This window comes from Lathamus discolor, chromosome 4 (genome assembly GCF_037157495.1).
Source record: "Lathamus discolor isolate bLatDis1 chromosome 4, bLatDis1.hap1, whole genome shotgun sequence".
Classification (NCBI taxonomy): domain Eukaryota; kingdom Metazoa; phylum Chordata; class Aves; order Psittaciformes; family Psittacidae; genus Lathamus; species Lathamus discolor.
Window position 1 is genome coordinate 58802475 of NC_088887.1, and position 22424 is coordinate 58824898.

Here is a 22424-nt window from a genome sequence, read left to right on the forward strand (position 1 = left end):
AACTGTAATAATAGACCACCTAGAAAACAACAGTATGCCCATGCTAGTTAAAACGAGATTGTTCTCTAATGCATAAGACAATAAATCCTTATTCATCTAATAATTAATATAGTAGATGTAGATTACACGGAAAATTAAAAACTTAACAACAATAGCCAGCTCATATAACTGTCTTGTCAGTAATTTTTTTCCCCATTAGATGCTGATGGTTTTTCATATTTGCATTGCAAAACAACTTCTCTGTTCATGGTGCTATATCCTTGACATTTTCCTCCTAAGACGGTCTTCTTCAGCTTGTTTAAGATTCCATCCTGCTGGGGCACTTCTGTAAGGTGTGCATGGCCTCATTTATCCCTCTCACTAACACAGCATGAAAAGTACCCACAAGTCCCTTAGTTCTAATCTGTAGAAAATGACTATGTGTTTATTCAAAATGCCACGTTCATATATTTCCCATCAATGCAAAATAAAGAAGTAACCCACAAAGGACCCAACTGAGTAACAAACACAAACCCTGCCGTTCTCCATGAGAACTCTTGCTGTCAAGTACATTTGCTGCCAATTCTGCTGTGCCAGTCTGTAAGACTGATCTAAAGGTTGATTTTTTTTTGGCTGGCTAACTATGTCAAAGGATGCAGAGGCACAGTAAAATAAGTCAAACTTTGCAGGGCCTTTTGAGCCTTAGCCCTGCATCCTCTGAAGTCCTTTCGAGCCTGGCTCCTATCTGACTGAACCTTCTGATCACATTTCTCATCGAATAATGTGTCTTTCTAAGGGAAAGCCCTACATTTTACCTCTGAGCCTTCCTTCTCAAATTGGCTTAATCTGTAGAGAATTTGGTATCTTTTCCCCACAGTTCAGGAGGGAAGAAGCATCAGATGGACTCCTCACCACGCTGTGGCTGCTGTGCCCTCACTCTGGACAGTGGTGGCAGAAATATGCCTTCCCCACAAAGCAGTATGAGGACCACATGGGGGACTGTCATGTGGTCTGAAGCCTACTTGTACCTCCTGATTTGTCTCGTGATGCAGAGGAAACTAAATCCTTGCCCTGTTGCACAACTTGCACTGCAGAAATTGTGACCCTAAGTGCTAACTAGCAGATTTTATAGCAGGCAAAGGGGCCCCTTTTCTCAGGTAAATTTCACCATAATCATTGCAAGTAAACTTTTCAAATATCTTGGAAATAATAAAGATTTTCTTTTTTAAAAATATTGATCCAAGATGAACTTTTTACTTTTTTTTTTTTATTTTACTGAAAAAGTTGTGACAAATCTTGAATTCAATTTCTTCCTGATTTTTTTTTTTTTTTCTTTCTTTTTTCATCTCATGGCCACCCCACCAAAAATCCATTACACCATTAGTAAGCTTGAAAGGTTACTATCATATTATCCAAAGCATAGCTGTTTATCCTCACATGAGCTGTATGTAGTCAAGAACAAGTTCATAAGACTCTTATCCTTCAGCATTATTCCCATATTTGTGCCTAAGAAGAGACAGATTCAATTTCAGAACAACTACTTTCTCTATAATTCATCATTATTAAACAGTAAGCAACTGACTTCAGGACAACATCATGCCCTTTCAGTAGTAGTTCCCTTAATCTACAGTCACTAACATGTGCTCTTACTATAGTTGGGTTACTTACTTGAACGGAGATAAGTATTAGAGGTTCAATGGGAGTTGTTTCAACCTGCTAAACAACTGCTGTTATGTTCTGCTCCAGTGACAGGTGACTTTACTTCTCAATTAATTTAAAAGAGATAATATTTCTTATGGAATAATGACACACCTACTTGGACAGCATATCACTCCTAGGATTCATTTAACATACAAAATGGACTATCGTGATGGTTCTTCTTTAAGCGATGTATTTCCTGTACACAGACTAATCTCTTCTATCCCTCATTATAAAAATATATCCTTCATTATAAAAATTATCAGAACTGGGGAATTCATTACTTCCACATGAAATGCAACCTCTGCTGTTCAGCCCACAATATAACTAAGAGTATATTATCTATAAAAATATCTGGTTTCTTTCACTTCCCCAGCATGACAAATGGCAGTAAATTATGTTAAATTCTTCACATTGTGGATTCAAGCCACCCATGTTAAACAGTTTGCTATCAAGTGTATTTACTCTGTCAGGTTGCTTTAGGTTATGTAAGAATATCCATACTGCAGCAGGGTAAGGCTCCAGGAGGTCCTGGAGGTTTTCCAGCAGGTGCTGGTAAGACAGCTAGGGGAATGTCTTGGGAAGAAGACAATCAATTGTGTGTTCTGCATTACAGCCGTTCAAGTTCTGGCAACCTGTAACTCAGTATCTTTTCAACCAACGCCTGTGTCAACACCTTCCTTATCCCTCCCATGAATTTACTTAATTGCCTTTAAATTGTCCTACTTTTTGGCCTGATTGTTATTTTGTAAGCTGTGCTGTTGCTATTCACATCTTCTGCAGGTTTTAGATTTATATACCACCATCTGTAAGACTTACAAACAGCATCTTGACCATTTAGCTTTTCGTAAGACTGGTATTACATGCCTTCGTAAAATCAACTGAAGAACAAATCGGGATGAAAATATTTCTTTAAGAGCCCAGTAGAAATTATCTATGTAATACCTCCTGTTTACTTTCACCAAACATAACGGCTTTTCCAGTAACACGTTTGGTACCTTTGATGCTTTACTCGCAGGCTTTAAACACATACATTTTCAAAGACTGCCACAGACCTGAACTCCAATAATGCAAATATGGATAAGCAATAAATGCACTTTTTGCCATTTTGGAGGTGAACATATTACAACAGAAAGCGAAATTTTTCATGACAACCTGTGATGTCCTCTGGATATTGTTTTACCTGCCTTTTGTTATTGGAAGAAATGAACTCATGTTAACACATCTTCTCACATCACCACCATATAATTGATAGGTTAAAAATACTTAAACTTCATTCTTCAAGTTCATAATGCTTCACTTTCTAGGGAGATTGAGCCATTTGTGCCGAAGCCTGCACCAAACTGCTGGAAAAACAGTCAAGGCCAGAAACATCTCAAGGCTTGATGAGAGGCATATGTAATCACAAGATAGATGTGAGAAATGGTGTCAAGTGGCCCTGAAACACATCTGCTACAAGAGCCAACACTGATTTAAAACCAGAAACTTCCATAATACAGCCATTGATGTATTCATGCCTGTTAGTGCGTGCTGCCTCTAACCTTGATTTTCTCAATGCTATTGTTGGTCTGGGCATCTTAGATCAATGCTTGATTTCTTTGTTTCACCTTCTTTTCTGTGACAATGGGTCTATTTTAGGAAGTGAGAAGAGATGGAAAGAAGACAGCAGGAAAGGGGTGTCATGGTTTAAGCTGGCAACTAAGTACATGCAGCCGCTTGCTCACTGTCCCCTCCCTTCTTCCCCACTCCTGGGTGAGATGGGAAGGAGAATTGTAAGAATATAAAACCCGCAGGCTGAGAGAACAGCTGAGTAATTGAAGTTAAGTAAAATATAATGAGAATAGAAATAATATCCACAATAACAAGTAATAATACTAGGGAACAACAAAAAAAAAAAGGAGAAATGGAAATTCAGAAAACACAATTGATGCACAGTACAATTGCTCACCACCCAATGATCGAAACCCAACCCGACCTGAGCAGTGACTGGTCCTTTCTGGGTAACTCCACCCAGTTTATATACTGGACATGACGTCCTGTGGTATGGAATACCCCTTTGGCTAGTTTAGGCCGGCTGTTCTGGCTGAGCTCCCTCCTCACTGGCAGAGCATGAGGGACTGACAAATCCTTGATCAGGGTAAGTGCTACTTATCAACAACTAAAACACTGGTGTGTTATCAGCATTGTTCTCAGACTAAAGCCAAAACACAGCACTGCACCAGCTGCTAGGAAGAAAATTAACTGTACCCCAGCTGAAACCAGGACAAAGGGTCATGTCAAAAAGGACACAGATCACTTGAAGAACTAGTTTATGTCTAAAAAAACTTCTATAGAAATGTATCCAGGATATAGAAAGACAGAAAGGCACGGAAAAAAAACCCAACATCTTTTATCTCTCCAGACATATTTCTCTCCCTCCATGAAATCAGTTAATTTTACTGCTGGTTCCCCATACTTTGTATTCACATGTAACACAGGGAGACCCAGCCTGTAGCAGAAGGAATAATATAAGAAAGTTCATCTCTCCTTCCCAGCCTTGGAAAAATTTGGGTGTTCAGATCATGCAATGAGGACTTAATAAAAGCAGCAGCAAAGCTGAAATTGTGGGGGAAGCAGGCAAGAAAGGATCAGTTCAGTTAAGTTGGTTGATGAGAACAACATGAGCTGGTAAGGTGCGCTTGCAACCCAGAAAGCCAACCATATGCCGGACTGCACCTAAAGAAGCATGATCAGCAGGCCAAGGGGAGGGATTCTGCCCCTCTGCTCATATTTCCTGAGACCCACCTGGATTACTGTGTTCAGCTCTGGGGTCCCCTGCATATGAAGGACATAGACTTGCTGAAAAGAATCCAGAGGAGGGCCACAAGAATGATCAGAGAGCACCTCTTCTATGAAGACAGACTGAGAGAGTTGGGCTTGTTCAGCCTGGAGAAGTGAAGGCTGAGAGGAAACCTTATAACAGTCTTCTATTAGCTAAAGAGAGACTACAAGAAATCTGTGGAGGGACTTTTTACAAGGGCATGTAGTTATAGAAGAAGGGGAACGACTTTAAGCTGAAAGGAGATGTAGATTAGATATAAGAAAGAAGTTATTTACTGTGAGGGTGGTAAGGCTCTGGAATAGTTTGCTCAGAGGAGCTGTGGTTGCCCCATTCCTGGAAGTGTCCAAGGCCAGGTTGGAGGAGCCTTTGAGCAAGCAGGTCTAATGGAAAATGTCCTAGCCTGTGGGGGTTTAAGCTAGATGATCATTAAGGTCCCTTCCTACCATTCTATGACTCTGTGATTCTGTGTTTCCATTGTAAGTATCTGCCAAGCGGCTGATATTTGTGACAGGGGTATATATTAAAAAAACATAGGCAGATTCTGGGAAGGTTCTGCTTTTCTAGTGGTGTTAGCTATACACTTGAAGTCAGGAAAAACCTTTCTCTGGTATAGCGTTGTGGGTGAGAAATCATATGCTTCCACAGAAGCTGCCTGGGATCTTTTTCTCGTTAGCAGTCTTTATAAATGCTACTTTGTTGGCAAGAAAACTGCATTTTCATCCAAACTTCTCAACATTTTGGAGGAAGAGGTTTCTTAGATCTATTTTCATATCTATCCAGGTTTTCTTCTCAGAAGGTGTGTGCACTTTTAAGAAGGACAATCCTGGAAGTTCTCTTATTAAAAATGATGCTACATTAGAGTTCATGATTCCATGCACTTATTAAGCACTATCAGACGGCAGAAAAAACAAAGTTTTAGTTCAGTTAATTTCAAATTAAAAAAAAAAATAAAATCAGGGGATATAGAAAACTCCCTGTGTCTTTTCAAGAGAAACCCATTAGGGTAGACTGATGAAGAAGTAGGGAAAGGGAGCTGAGACATTTAACTGTTTTTGTAAGACCTACAGAAAACAATATTCATACTTGTAATTGAATGCATATTGAGTTCTCTCTGCCCACAAATGAACATGTGTAGGTTTTTTTCTCACTCACTTATTTAAAAAAATAAAAATAAAGAAAAATGGTGATTTTTTTTTTTTTTAAGACAGCTCTAAAAAGAAAAGATAAACATTAGCTGCAAAGATAGCTTTAAAATCTGGAGTGATTTATTTCAGTAGTTGTAGATAATTGCACTTAGGTGATAACTGCAGCAATTATAAATGTTATTCTTTGCCCTGTTTGATTGCATCGATAATTGACACCTTATTAACTGTACATTAACTCATGAAAAAAATCAACCGACATAACCCTGACTGCAGAATAATGGATCTAATACTGCCCTGAAATTAAAGGATACATCTCCCATTGAAAAGAACAAACTTTTTTTACCTAAAGATATGCTTTAATATGGTTGTGATATCATTTTGGCTGAGAAATAGGAGATCCAGTCACCATCATAAACAGTAATGATTAATTATCATTCTACTTCTAATTATCATACTAATTCTGTTTTTGAGAGAAGCGCTAGAATGCTGATACAAGCTACTGATTTTTATGTTTTAACTTAGGTTTTGGACGGAACTTGTGGATTCACATATTATTCCTCTATTAAGCAGAACACCAGATAAATACTCAGATTTCTCTGATACAGCTATACTGCATCCCCATTCCTAACATCATTAATGGCAAATAGGCTCATCTCCATGCTTATTGCATATAAATTGTATCTTCTCTAAGGAGAGAGTTCTTGCACAGATCAGTATACTTAGGACATACATAGAAACCTTGCCTATCATATTCACTCTTTTTCATGCTTTTTGCAGAATGGATACTTCACCCAAACCTCCTGTTCTCTTATGTATGGAACATGCCGATGACACCAAGCTGTGTGGTCCGGTTGATATGCTGGAGAGAAGGGATGCCATCCAGAGGGACCTTGACACGCTTGTGAGGTGGGCTGATGCCAAGCTTATGAAGTTCAACCACGACAAGTGCAAGGTCCTACGCCTGGGTCGGAGCAATCCCAGGCACAGCTACAGACTGGGCAAAGAAGAGATTCAGAGCGGCCCTGCAGAGAAGAACTTGGGGGTGCTGGTCAATGAGAAAATGAACATGAGCCGGCTTCAGTGTGCGCTCGCAGCCCAGAAAGCCAACCGTATCCTGGGCTGCATCAAAAGGAGTGTAACCAGCAGGTCGAAGGAGGTGATCCTGCCCCTCTACTCTGCTCTTGTGAGACCTCACCTGGAGTCTTGTGTGCAGTTCTGGTGTCCTCAACATAAAAAGGACATGGAACTGCTGGAACAAGTCCAGAGGAGGGCCACGAGGATGATCAGGGGACTGGAGCACCTCCCGTATGAAGACAGGCTGAGGAAGTTGGGGCTGTTCAGCCTGGAGAAGAGAAGGCTGCGTGGGGACCTAATAGCAGCCTTCCAGTATCTGAAGGGGGCCTATAGGGATGCTGAGGAGGGACTCTTCATTAGGGACTGTAGTGACAGGACAAGGTGTAATGGGTTAAAACTTAAACAGGGGAAGTTTAGATTGGATATAAGGAGGAAGTTCTTTCCTGTTAGGGTGGTGAGGCACTGGAATCGGTTGCCCAGGGAGGTTGTGAGTGCTCCATCCCTGGCGGTGTTCAAGGCCAGTTTGGATGAAGCCTTGTGTGGGATGGTTTAGTGTGAGGTGTCCCTGCCCATGGCAGGGGGGTTGGAACTAGATGATCTTGAGGTCCTTTCCAACCCTAACTATTCTATGATTCTATGATTCTAACAACATAAAGATTTTACCCTTGTTTCCTTGCAATGTCCCAAAACTGGTTTTCTTACCCCAAGTTCTCTCCTAACCTGAATGACTCTGGAATATGTGCTCATTATATTTTCCATGTATTTAGAAGTTTTCTGCTTATAAACAAAGGTGCCAGACAGAACTTAATTTTCTACCTCCCTGGACTGATTTTTAATTATTAACACAGATATTTCATAATGATCTTGTGATGCTTCAAATTTGTGTGTCATTGCAAAAAATAGCCCAAGACTTTATTCATAATGTGGTTTAGGTAGTTTTTGATACTGTAGACCAAGTCTCACATTTCTTCTGGCTGAGAGACTGCAGATGGTGGTATGAGGAAATTTTCAGCAATGTATGGCAAAGAGATGGCCTTCCAGATCCTGCTGGGATTGTGTGCCACTGCTTCCGCTCTACCTTACATCTTATATACCATGGCCAGCTCTGCATAGAGGTGGGAGGTTTAATCTGAGCACCTTGCTGTTTCACCTGAGCACTTGCTGTTTTCTGAAGGTTTTGGTGTGAAATTTGACCAGCTGGCAGTCTTGCCTTTTCTCCCTTATTTTACATGGACTTATGTAGCCTGCAACAATGACTGAATGATGATGAGAATTCAAGATCTATGTGCTACTGCCAAGATATTTGCCTCATTTTTGTACTTCTAAATATGTATATTGAGTTCTGCAGTAGAAAAAAAAAAACAGTGAAAAACTAATATTAAAAAATAACGAAAATTTTGTGTTTGGCTGACTGCTTGAATTCAAGGGAAAAGAGAAAAATCACTTCACATTTTGTAACTAACTATTGAAGAATATTAAGCTGCATGCAAGATTTTCTCATGTTTATTTAAACATGAATTTTGTGATGGATGTGTTGAGGGCTAATTTTGAGGTGCTTCCCAGAATTTTTTCTTAGCTGTGCAAAGCGTGAGTGACTACATACTCAAGTAGTATCTTAGAAAGATGTAGGTCATGGCAATTACTCACAATTTTCTGTATAGAAGTTGAGTTTTAATTTAACCTTTAGAAAAAGAGGAAGCCAAGAGCATAACAATAGAGCAGATTAAAAATATTTGGATAAACCAGAGCAAGTCAAAGGTCCTGGCATCACAATTAAAACTGAACGTAGTAGGATTTGCTTTGGACAAAGAGGAACATAAACCTCCCAGTGTATTAAAGCAATTATCTATCAAATCTGCAATTCTTTGGTCTCCTGACATTCTCTATAGCCAGGATGCAGCCTTCCTTTTCCATTCATTTAAATTGCGGTTATATTGAAGGTGCTTAGTAACATAGTCCTTCTAAAAGCAAGTGCTGAAATTCCTTATGACCAAGATGGACAGCAGTGATACCAAAAGAGGCTGGCCACCTGAGTTCAAACACCCCAGCATGAGTGGAATATCATTCTTTGGAGGACTCTAAAAACACTGGGTTTTTTTCAACTATGCTGGGCACCTCAAATTTAGGGACAGAAAAGCTGTGTGAATTAAATGGAGCACATTCCGTCAAAGATCTTTAACACAAATAAATGTGAATTGAAATAAAAATAGCCCATAAATGCTCAGTATAAATTTAAACTCTACTAGACATTAGAAGATTAAATAATCTTGCTTTTACCCATTTAATGATAATAATCAACTGTATCCTTCTTGTAGGACTACTAAGATTTCCTTAAGGCTATCCTGATGAGAAAGATAATGTTTATACATTGCTTTGTTAGACAAAGTACTGAGCAAATGTGTTTTGGCTCATCTGAAAACATATAATGAACAATCAAAGATTCTGATGGAGACTCAGAGCTCCAGTAAAGTAAACACCACAGCCATAATTTGCACAGGAAATTAAAAAAGACACACCTGTAAAGTTTTTCAGTCGATGCAAGTGCGGAGGAATGGCAAGAACATAATTTACTTAAAGGTTTCTTGTTTTAATTGACAAGTGATCTATCTAAGCTCTTTATTTCAACATTTGATATGAAGATTTCTTTAGCACTAAGAACTCATTTTGTGTTTTTCACAAGGACTTGACAGTATTTACAGATTATGCTAAAACACGCTTAATTCTCATCTTCATTCTGCTACTTAATAATTAGTAGTATGTGTTAAGTGCAATTAAAAGAGAGATATATCCATTAGCAGTAAAATAATAGAATATTATGATTAGGGGGCCTATAAGGATGATGGGAAGGGACTCTTCATTAGGGACTGTAGTGATAGGACAAGGGGTACTGGGTTCAAACTTAAACAAGGGAAGTTTAGATTGGATATAAGGAGAAAGTTCTTTACTCTAAGGGTGGTGAGGCACTGGAATGGGTTGCCCAGGGAAGTTGTGAATGCTCCATCCCTGGCGGTGTTCAAGGCCAGGTTGGACAGAGCCTTGGGTGACATGGTTTAGTGTGAGGTGTCCCTGCACATGGCAGGGGGGTGGAACTAGATGATCTTAAGGTCCTTTCCAACCCTAACTATTCTATGCTTCTATGATTCTATGATAAGAAATATACAATTATCAACATGTAAATACAAGCTATTTGTTGTACAGTGTATATAAAAAAGAACTGGGAAAGAATTGACTGCATTTCTAAAGATAGGGAAGAATACTTTGTATTCTCATGCAAAATAATAATACTACTAATAGAGTAGATTAAAAAAAAAATTCCTAACTTGAAGGTGGCTGTTTTAAAGAAATAGTAATAACATCCACAGAAGCACTGGCATCTACCCATTGATCAGTGCCCAACTTCTTGGGTTAGAAATATACTAAAATTTATCCACAGTCTCATGTGCAGAAATTTTCTATCAAATTTGAATTACGAAAGTCACTGTAGTTATACATTCAGCTTACATAGTCCATAGCCTGAATTGTACATTTTCAGATCCACGAAACTGAAAATGTAGGTAACAACAGTGCTTTCTCTGAATTCCCATGAAACCCATTTCAAGCTTCACAGGAGCTACACCAGCAAAGCCTATGTATTTACAGAAGTGGTCAGAAATGTACTATGCTCAGTCAGTACAGCATTAATGGAAGCAGGTTATGAATTAAATATTTCCATACAAGATTATTATGACTTTTTAATAGGTCTTCTCAGAATGCATCGTGAATGGATGATGAAAGGTAAAACAACAGAATACTCAAAACTGAAAACACAGCATCTGAGTATTACCATTTCATAAAATAAGTCAAGAATTGCAACATACACTCAGAACTAAAGAGAAAATTTCATTAAGCCTGAGATTAAGCAGGTTAAGCTTTTAAAAGATTTGTAAAATAGCATTGCTACTGTTGAAAAAAAAGCCCAAACATTTTTTTTTTGCTGAGAGACTCATTTCTCTGTTTTGCATCACAGTGTAACTTCACATGTCAAGCAACAATGGAAAATCAAAGTTAGTTATTTTTTACTATGTTTTTTTTAGTAATTTTTTTTTCAGTCTATCACTTATTTACAAGGAAATGAGTGGTATCTGCTTATTATATTATATTATATTATTATTATATATTATACTTATTATCAATCTGTATGTGGATTTATTGTCACCTGCACACATAGTAATTTGCACACATAGTAATTTGCACAAACACTAAAATTCTTAAAATATATTTTTTTGTAGCTCTATAAAGTAAACCAACAAACAAAAAAGTCCTAGCTCCCTAGGACTTGTCTGTACCTTATTGGCTTAGCAAGCAGGACTAGGCAAAGAAAGAAAGATAAATGTTAACATACTTTTTTGTATCTAATGCTTACAAAAAGAACAGTTCCTGAAAAGGTCATGGCCAAGATCCAATCTCTTTTTTCTTAATAACAGCTCATCAGAAATCATCTGACAAAATGAAGTTTCAGTTAAACAGGGCACTTTGCTGACTGATATATTTACAGTTGCACTCAATTAAATTAGTTTTAAATTAAATGTTTTCATTTAAACATCAGCAAGAGTGTTATGATGAATTGGTAAATGTATTAATTTTACATTCACTAAATTTGGCCTTCCTGTTCTCTGGAATCATTTATCAATGCCTTGGTTTGTCATTTACTTTCCAAGCATCTCATGGTTGTCACTTCTCCAGCTAATGTTTGGCTCCTCCCCCCACCCCCCTCCTGATTCTAGCATTTGTATCTGTTTTGGTCTCAGGACACTGCTGGTGGATATTAGCTGACGCTCTTGTTGTAGTACATCAGTCCAAGTATTCTTTGTGTCCTTTTCCTAGCTTTCGAAGTACATGCATTGATCACAGCAACCCTTCTGTAGTGTGTCTGTGTATCTCAATGCCTTAATATCTTATCCAAGTATGCTATTTCAAGCACATGAAACTATTATTTTTTTTTGCTTTGCTTCAGCTCAACCAAAACATTCTTTCTAAAGCTTCTGAGGAGTCACAATCTTTTACTGTCCTCCCCAGATCTCCACGTAAATTTACTGTAAATCTCAGTAACTTACAGTACACAAAATAAGGTAAATTCTGAGTCTCCTGTTAGTTTCTTTCTCAGTTTCTGGTCCCAGACACTAATCATGATCTGTATCTCCTCATATGATCAGTTATTGCTCTAAAATAGAAGCAATAGAGCTGTGGTGGAAAAGGCTGCAGAAGCCACGTGACTAATAATTTTGCCTGATAAAGCACAGACATCAGCTGTACTTCTTTCACGCATTTCAGTTTTCCTTGCGATGCAGTATTCTTCAGCTTTTAGGTTGATAGATAGCTTTGCCTGTAGTTAACTGAGAAGTATTAAGATCAAGTTATTCAGCACCTTGTTTCAAAACAAGGTACTATTCAAGCGAAGTCTACGCACCAACTGTACATAGTTTTGTGCTGCTTCATTTTCTGCTATAGCTGTAAAACAGCAGTACTGTGCCTCAACACACAACACAACTGCCTCCAACAGCTCTAATCCTCCAGAGGCTACAGCTCCTCAAGTTCTTCCAGGCCATCAGCAGCTGACACCACTCAAAAAAACCCCCAAATGTCATGGCTGCAAGGATGCTCCAAGCAGCAGCCCTGGGACCCTGGCAGCCCTGTCACAGACAAAGGTGCTTTCTGGCCCTTGGCTGATTTACAGTGGAACTACCTTTCCTGCAGCAGTAAAAATGGCAATGATGCCAGTTTCCCAAAGTAGTTGCCAGGTTCTGTCAGAATTATTTGTTCTTGCAAAATGTGCGCCCACGTTTCTGAAAGAATGTATTATCCATATATTATGGAAAACCTTTTTTAAAAAATGTTTTTTGTGTGTTTATATTTAGGAAAAAAAACCCCATCATAAAATAGTGAGAATCTTTGTACAAGAGACTACCTGCGTAATTCATTTTTTGGAATTTCTGAAAAGGTCAAATTTCAAGATTTTTTCCTAGGTTCCCCATTATTCTGCATTTTTGTTACTCTTCATGTCCTAGCATCTGTCTGCTCTCCTGAAAAATGCATGACTGCCATTTCATGGCTATTTCAGGCCCTGTATAAATCATACTGACTATTAAAAAAATCCCCAGTCAGAAAATTAAAACCTCAGCAGTTTTTGCTTCACATGTCTGTGGGCCAAGTTAAATTAAATATTTTTTACCTTGGTTTGCTTAGGAGTTGAGGCTTATGTAATTATATCTGTTGTCTATATTTATGTGCGTGTTGTCTGTCCTTGCTCCAATAACATTTGCACTCATTCAACAATTTTACTGAAATCTGTCAGAAGAAAGTAAACCTCAGATATTAATATGTTCTGCAAAAATCTCCCAGACAGGGAAAACATTTCTAATAATGCCTCCCAAGAAGGAGAAGGGTACAGCCTTATGAAGGATCAGGGAAAGGCCACTCATCCTTAAGTTGTATTCCCTTGGAATATTGGTCTCCATTAGTTTCACTGCTCCAGTAATCAAAAATCCTGTAGTACACCATTTCCTTTGTGTTGCCTTTGTCACATATTTCTCCAGCAGAGCTACTTATGGTTATTTTAGTATCCTTCCCAAAACATCTCTCCCTGCTACCACCCAGTGATTTGGCAGATGCTATATTTAATTGGGCCCTAGACTGCTCAAATTGCTTTATCCAGGAACACTGAAAAGAAGGGGATCCCATTCTTCAGCCTACCAACAGGTGAAAATCCCTCATCACAGAAGCTTCCTGGACACTGCTTTCTGCTTCTTAGCAAGCTTGGGTTTTTCAACTGCAGTGTCTGACATTCCCACAACACACTCTTGTTTCATGCCAATTAAATTCATCTGAAGATGATCCAAAATGTGCTCCGACCAGATCACAACGGACACTGAGTCTTCTCCGTTCACACTACCTTAACCCTTTTGGTCTTCTAGCTCTGTCTTAAATTTTAGCACTGGATTTTCTTTTCAGACTATAGAATTGCCTTTCCTTGAAGGCATTTTGGAAAAGGTGTATGTTTAAATTATCTCCTTTTTCTTCACCTGACTTCTCCTCTTGCTGGGTATTTAAAGCCCTACTGCAAATGCTCTTCATTCTGCTTGCTCTTTCACTGAGGACAGATTGATGGAGGTGCTAGAGGGAGCTATGGATTGACATGCCTCCAGGACAGGAAGCCAAGCTCCAAAACACACAGCCGATTTCTCAGAAGAGAGAGCCCTCACAGAAACACGGGTTAAAGTCATTCAAATACAAGGGGCTCAGATGGTTGGCCTAAGTCTTTAAGTCACGTATAAGCTTTTCAAGACTCTGGCATGGGCAAAAGGGCCAGCAGCTGACTGCCTGCCCTGGTGTTGCCTCTCCTTGCTTGCCAAGAGCAATCTTTTAAGATAAGAAAATCAAGATATCAAGTATCAACTCACAAACAAAAGGGAAGAGCAAAGAGTGTTCTACAGTCCAATATATGCTCCTTGACTTATATTTTGTATGCCAGAACAACCAGAAGATTGTAAGGTGAGATGGGCACAGGGGACAGCATTTTTTTTCTCTTTGGAAGTGAAACCCACTGAGAAAAGAACAGGATAAAGTTCAAGCTGGAACCTGAATACACGAAAAACTGTGAGTACTGTCCCCAGTTTCCCGTTTCCTTTGAAAGAAGTTATTGAAGTCCAGGGCTGCTTGCACGGGGTCCTCACACCTTTCACAGAAAGGTCTCCACACCTCGGGGAGAAATAACATCATCCGTAATGAAGCCAACTCCCTGTACATGGCAAATCCCCCCTCTTTCTGCAAAGAATCTCCCTCACATGTCTGCTAACTTGGCAGCCTGAATGCGCACATGCACAGAATAATAACTGTCCAGGCTTTTCAGCTGGTTTGGTAAAATAAACTTTCAAAGGAAGGAAATAACAGTAACTGGAATGTTACTGCACAGCAAAGCAAATAATGCAGCAGCCCTCCCACCACTGAAGTAACTCTGTTCTCATCAGTAAAGTTCAGTGGACATCCATGAATGAGGTTGCATGTTAGGTAAAGAATGAGAATGGGACTAAAGTCCACGTTTGCTACCAGCAGCAGTTAAGTAAATTAGACTGGCATATGAAACCAGATTCTCCACCTCAGAAAAAAGAGCCTTTCCACAGGAAGCTAGGATGAGAAAGTATCACTGCCTGAAAGCACCACCCCCACCTTATATTTCTCTTTTTTGATTTCTTTTTAATCAGCAGACACATATAACTTAAATTGACTCACCCCTCAGTTCAGCCACCCCCATATCTGGGTGCAAAGAATCAGAGAAATGGCATACTGAGGAACTAGGTGATAAAAGAGAAATTGCCTCTGTCTTCTGCTGTGCAGTGGTAGAGAGAGAGGAGGTGGGATGCTCACTATGCTTCATTTGCCTCGGTGAGAACATGAGAGTGGTTACTAGTATTTTAAAAGCTTATTGGCACCTTTATAAAACCCCAGTATCCTCCTCTTTTCCTGATTGCTCTATATACACTGCCATTTGCTCCACAATGCTTCCTGTTGTGATACTTAACCATTTTGAGCCTCTAAGCTATTACATTATTAAAAGAAAAGTATGTATTTCTCATGCTTCCAGAGATGCTAATTAACAAGTCAGAGACGCTAATTAGCTGCAGTTCTCCTCACTTCAAACACGATGACACTGTGCAAATGTTCTCCCTCTACATGAAGAAGCAGTCATAGCCTTTTCTTTCTGGTGGCATTTTCTTTCTGGTGGTGCAGAAGCTTCTGGTGCTTGGAGACCCCTTAATCCACTTCCCTTTAAAAAATGTCATCCGGTCGCTGGGGAATTATTTTGGGCCTATATTTCTCATTACTTTTTAATGAGATTAAGATATTGGCGAGAGCTATTTATAGGAGATTATAATGGCTACAGATGCTTTGAAGAGATCATTTCATAAGGCATGCTTCCTTTATAACTGTACAGATTCAAGAGAATTTCAAGAGTGGAAATTCACTTTTTTTCAAACTCGGCATTTTATAATGAGCTGGCACCTGCTGCTCATCTGTGTTATAATGAAGCCAAGCTACATTTTCAAACTGAGTTCTGACATATGGAGAGGTAGATGTTGATGCTGCTGCATAGATGCCTAGCAGATTGCTTCAGCCAAGTGCTATGTATAAGTGTAATATGAAGTATATTTTAACTGCAAAGAGGCCTTAAAAGTCTAACCCTTAATGTAGACTTCTTATATCAGAGTTTGTATAAACCATGAGGAGGTAAGTGCTGAAGGCAAGAATTCGTTCCAGTCGGCCAAATACTGCTAGATTTTCAATTAAAACTGTACTGAAGAAAAACAACCCACAAACAAACCCAACAACAAAAATCCCCTGGAGACTTTAAAAGCAATGACTGACTTGACTGCCTGTTTTTAAGTATCAGAGCAAAGGTGTCTCTTGAGTATTCCTTTCATTCTTCCTAAATCCAATATATAATCAGGAAACTTTCAGGGAACTGCAGCTGCAAAACAAATCTGTCCCGTGGCCAGAGCACAGGATATTTAATGATAGAGTGAGGGCTCTGGTAATGCTGATGAAGCTCAGCCTCAGGAGATTATTAAGAGTTAGTCATGACTTTGTCATGAGATGCAGGGAAGGAAGCGTGTAAGTGTGCTGTTCCAGAGCAAAGGCTGGGAAGCCCCTGTAATCCATTCCCCAGTCTCTGCCTGAGGGGGCAGCCACACATACGAAAATCTGCATTTTCTGACACACCAGCTCTTTTGGTGGGTGAGCAAACAAAAGTAAAACCCTCACCCACTCCCTGTTCTTGGGCTGAAACGCAGAAAGGTGGCTATGCTGAGTTTGCTTTCCCTCTCTCTTTATCCCTACTTGTGCAGGCAACTCACTCAGGGAATCTGACACCAATCTCAATTTGGATTACTATGCAACTCATACACTCAACCTCCATTTCCAGGGGCTGAAATAGGTCCTTTGCTTAGATACAGATGCTTGATGCAGAGGAAGCCCACATGCTCATCAAAACTACATCGTCATGATCATTATGATTTCTGAAATAAAAAAAAAATGCAGCTGAAGTTTAACACTATAGTAGCTGATATAAATGTACAGCGTGTTCACAGGCTTCTGAATTCCCTTCAGTGGGTTTATAAGATGAACATGGCCAAGAAAAGGGAGTTAATAGAACAGCAGTACTGAAGATATGCATCATAACAAATTATTATAGCAAAAAAAGGTCAGACTACCCATGACAGACTTCTCTAATATTTTCTCTATATCCTTATGTCCTTCCACTGAGCATAATTCTTTAATTTTTACTTTAATTTGCATCTCACTAGATATTAATCTTGCTTACTATGTTTGAAATAGTAATAAATGCACTTCTGTAAATCTTCAAAATATAGTGCTTCTCTCAAACCAATTGACACCTAGGTTGATATTCTGAGTCAAAAAGGTGCTCCTTTCAGTATTTTTTTCTCAATCTTTGCTTTTGAAATAAAGATGAGGTGGCAGTGCAGATATGTGGTACTAAAGTCAGTAATTCCGTTAAATTTGAAAGATTATCATTGCTTGCATAACAGCTTGTTTCAATGAGATGTCAGATATTGTTTGAAATGAATAGCCTGGCATTATGGCTAGGTGTGATTCAATACATTAACATTTCTAGGTGATCTGAGAGACATTTCTTGTTTTCCTCTTGCAATGTGCCACTGAATTACTCACTTTTTAAAACGAAAGCACACCTATAATGGAGAAGCAGATACTTTTGGGGGTATGTAATCTATATAGCTCAAGTTCTGCTTTTGCTTGAGTTCTCTCATGTCTTATGAGACTAGGTGTCTTGTGTCTAGTCACTGATGAAGCATAATAGCCTGGGAGCCAGATGGCAGAATGCCATGGCTGTTACAGCAAGGCTAAAGGCGACTGTCCTTGGGAAAGAATGTCTTTTTTCCAAGACAATGCTTTCACATTCTTATGATCCTTCCCTAAAGAACAGATCTCACTGAGGTGAGTATTGCCACTGAGCCATACTATACAGCTATTCCAGACCTTTTCTTCTAGGAGATTTAGGTGTGCAGCAGAAATGAAAGGTGTGTGAAATCGTTGTTTCCAAGTCCTAATTCTTTTATCCATCTCACACCTACCCTACTACTCAGTGGTGATAATCTAAAACATCTCACCTATCATGAGTTTATTTGGTATCTGTGATTACTTGCAAAATCTTTAATAATTGACTGATGTCACTTCTTTGGTGCTGACCAGTGTGATGCACAGTGGGTGAAAGACCTAGTTATTCAAACAGATTCCCAGAGTCTAAATTAAAGCTGTAAGAACACTAGGAGTACACTGAATACCTTGCCACCTAAAGGGCTGCAGCAGCCAGAAAATAAATTCAAATCAAATGAAATGTTAGAACAACAACAATGGGAAAACAAGCCTGAAAAGGTAACAATTCCATTAAAAAGTGACACTGTCACCTGAGACATGGTGCTTATCTCCAGCTGCCCTATTTTAAAAAATTGAGAATAGAGGGAGCTGAGAGATTAATGACAGGAACGGCTGGATTCAGATACCACGTCTGTATGAAAAGAGATTGAAAAGTTTGGGAGAGCTTATTTTTAGAAAAAATACCAAAAGGTGTTGACAACAGCTTTCAAATTAACGCATGGCATCAAGAAGGAGGCACAAACGCCTCCAGATGTGTCCCCACAGAATACAAAAAGGAGAGAGCTTGTTATTAAATTCAGAGGGCAGAAAATTAAAAAAGGTAGAATTATTTTTCAATGAGAAACATAATTAGACAATAAAGTTTATTGACCATTGATAGTTATTAACAAAGTTATTAAAAAGCTACCAAAACACTAAGTAAGCCTGCAGTTAAGACACTGGGATGTATACATTAGGAATCAAAAAAATTCAATATGGAATAGGAAAGAGAAATCATCACTGCATGTCAGGCCATCTCAACCTGTACCTGAGAGTATCAGGCAGAAAATGTCCATCTTAGGATGAGTGATGGGGACACATACGGGGAGAGAAAGGCAGAAGGGCTACCCTACCTGCTGCCAGGAAATCTACTTGTGCTGGTGCTGCAGAGTCTTCCCCTTCTTGTTAGATTGCCAGTTTTGGCAGTGCCTTTCAGCTTGAATCATAGAATCAAGCAGATTGGGAAAGACCTTTAAGATCATCAGGTCCAACCATTACCCCAGCACTGCCAAGACCACCACTAAACCATGTCACTGAGGGCCTCATCTACATGGTTTTTGAACACTTCCAGGGATGGTGATTCCACCACTTCCCTGGGCAGCCTTTCCAATCCCTGATACCCTCTCTGTGAAAAAAAGCTGAAATTGATGGTTCTATTACCTGGTTAGCCTCTGATATGTCTCTGGTTACTGGGTGATTAGTCTGGGGAAGGTACAGATGCTTGACCTAGCATGCTCGTTGGCCCTGGACATGATGCAGAGATACCTAAAGAGCCATCCAGGCTCTTGGGACAGCCTGGTTTGGAGGTGCTCTAGCCTGACAGCTGGAGCCACTGCCCTTGGGAAGCCATGGGCAGCAGGATGCTGCTGCATGAGGGATCCTAGTGTTTGAGAACAGTGAAGGGAGGGGGGTGTCCCCTTCAATGTCTGTCACACTACCACAGCAGCTCCATCTGTCATCCCAAACCTTCTGAGGGGGAAAAGAATGCTGCTGCTATTTCTGTTGTGTATCTGTGGCAGCAATGACCAACAGATGCTCACCATCTTCAAAGAGGCTCCAGGAACTTTAAGGAAAAAGCAAGACAGAGGCAGCACAGACCAGCTTGTGATTTGATTGAAGTTTTGGTCTGATTCACACCTGTGCAGAATCCACAGACTTCACAGATATTCACAAATTCACAAAATAATTTAATTTTCTCTTGCAGAATTTCACAGAAACTTCAGGTACGACCTGTTGCTGGAACATGATACTGGATTTCAGGTGTACGGTCCGGTTTGCTCTAGAAATGTCTGTGGTTTTAACAAGAGAGTATTTACATTAATGAAGTGCTCCATGTTGTTGTCCTTGCACACTCAGGAAGTGTGAGCCAAAATATTTTTCTACCTCACAGTATTAAGTAGAGTTAAAAGGGTGAGTCCTTTTCCAAAGTTACAAATGTTACAAAGTTACAAATGTTAATTCTCTTTGTGTTCTTCACACTTTGCTGATAATGCATTTCTTGTTTATGTCTGGGAAACAAATACACCTCCTTTTGCCATCAGTCTTGGATGCTGTTACACTTCTGCTGAGCTCTCCACCCTGGATGCCATTCCAGCAGCTATATTGTAAATAATTTCTTTGCCTCAGGACCTTATATTTGCAAGGTCAATTGCTGCTGAAATGATGATTACTATAAAGCTGCTGTGTATGAAGAGGCTGACAATCACAGTGCCCTTGAGCACTGACTGTAGGAGGTGGCTGCCATCCCATTTTTTGCGCCTGACAAAACTATAGTTAACCACTGTACTGTTCACTCTATGAAATGGCACTCTATGAAATGGTCCCAGTGAGGGAAAACCTGAACAGCTGTCTTGTGATTTTATCTCTTGTATTAATGTTAAACAGAACTTTATCCAGAAAAAAAATCTTTAAAATTGAAGTTTTCACAGACAGAATGTTGATCCTGGCTTATAAATTCATTTCTTAGATACTTCAGATAAATATCTCCTTACTGCACATTTTCATATTTGCAGCTGGAGCCCAAGACTGAACTCCTTATGTCCTATGGAAGAATGAAGTCTAATTTCTACTTTATCAATGAAAAGCTGCACAAAAATTTCAGAAGGTAACTCCATTTCTAGACTGACACTGTCTCCTGTTCTGGTAATGTCCACCATAACATAGCTCTCAAGTGAGCAGAGGGACAAAGCAGACAAGCACCGGGCCCTGATGGCATGGGAAGTCAGCCTGGGACCTCTTCCCTGTTTTGGGCACAGACCAGCAGGGAAAACAACACAGAGGAGAAGCAACCAGCTGCAGATCATCCCATGAGACCAACAACAGAGTCAGAAGTACTGAGGGCTCTGGTGTCTGCAGCTACATTTGCTACCTTGTACTGCTTATCCCAATGGGTTTCTGAACATGCTGCTGAACGTCTGAGACCATCCTTAAAGATGTTCCTGTTTTTAGGATAAGCTTGTTTTAAGGTCCATACACTGTCATGGGCTCTAGATATTCAAGCTCATAGCCTTGAGTATGCTGTTTTCTTTGGCTGTTGTTGGACTTGCTAACAGACATCTTTGAACATGACCTAGAAAACAGCTTAATGGGCCACGACTAACAGCATCACCCTCACTCCTCGGTGGTATTGTTATCCTTAGATGATAGATCAGCACTTTTTTTGTGCTCCGGAATCCTTAAAATACAATGAATATCTCAGTCAGTAAAGCTTAGTCTTTTGCCATCCATTGCAGTTATTAAATCTGAGCGATTTACATAATGGCAGCACATAGTTAATTAAACTTCAGTCATAAGAAGTAAAAATAAAAAAGAAATTACGATATTAATAATCTTTCCTCACAAAACACAGCACACATATCTGGCTGAACTGAGCATGTAGAGTAGCTTCCTCTACAGTTTGGCATCTCTTACTGATACATTTTTTTTCTGATTAAGCATTAAAAAAAAAAAGTCTATTTTTTCCTTATCAGATGTTTTTTAGCTGTTTCATTAAAAAATCACCCAAGTTATTATGAAACAAAACAGCCAAAACCAGATGCCATGTTTCACTAGACCTTGAGGTGGGACTACACACTAAAGAACAAACATTTCAAAGCCTCCTCCTAGCTGGTGCTAGGAGCACAAGGGGACTACAGCTCTTGAGCAATCCCAAGCACCTCCAGTCTCCATTTAGGACATCGTCTCCATGTACCATTTCCCGGACACCCAGATAAATGACTTCATTTACTCCAGAGTGGCTAAATACTTCAGGGGACAGTCCAGTTCCAATCACATCAATGTGAATGAACCTTGAGACATCACTGAAAGGTTAGTAACTGCTGCTATCACTGCCGTTGGTCACTAGTCAGAGACTGGTGGTTCATAGTATGTTTCCACCTGCAGAAGTTCAAGGAAAGAGCTCATTACTGCTGCTACTCTTTTCAGGCTAAATTGCGTAATTTTCCCTCAGAGCTCCTTTTCTCTGCATGTTTCCTTAGAAGGGTAAGCAAAATCTACGCTTTGGTTCAGAAGGAACCAAACTCAAACAAAGAGTAAGGGCTGCTCTGGGAATTTCATGAGAGACTTTTGAATGTGTAGGATGTCAGTACAAGCAAATGGCATCTGGCCTGCTTTTCTCTCTGTGATAATTTCAGAGCAAAAGGATGCTGTAATAATGAAAAAATATTGATAGCTTTTCCACAGTAATGAATTCAAAGTCTGCAGATCACAGCAGGGTCTCTGGCATTGCAAAATCACATTTCTTGATAAACATGGTTATTATGAAAGTATTTTTCAATAAACTATTACATACACATAAACAGATAAAGCAACTGGAGTGAAAAATCAAATTCTGATTCTGTCTTTAAACCCAGGTGATAAATGGCTTCCTTGAGATTCCATGAGATAGATAAATAGGTAGATAGACAAATAGGAGATAGATAAATGTAAAGACAGGCTTGCATGCAGCTTTGTTTTCTGCTGTCTTCCACTAGGGCTTGGGAATGCCATACTGAAGATAAAAT

At 39.4% G+C, this 22424-nt stretch overlaps 1 protein-coding gene across 5 annotated transcripts in view; it reads right to left on the reverse strand.

The window, feature by feature from the left end:
- GABRG3 (gamma-aminobutyric acid type A receptor subunit gamma3) overlaps positions 1-22424 on the reverse strand; it is a 320210-nt gene that overhangs the window by 51497 nt on the left and 246289 nt on the right. The window lies entirely within an intron of this gene.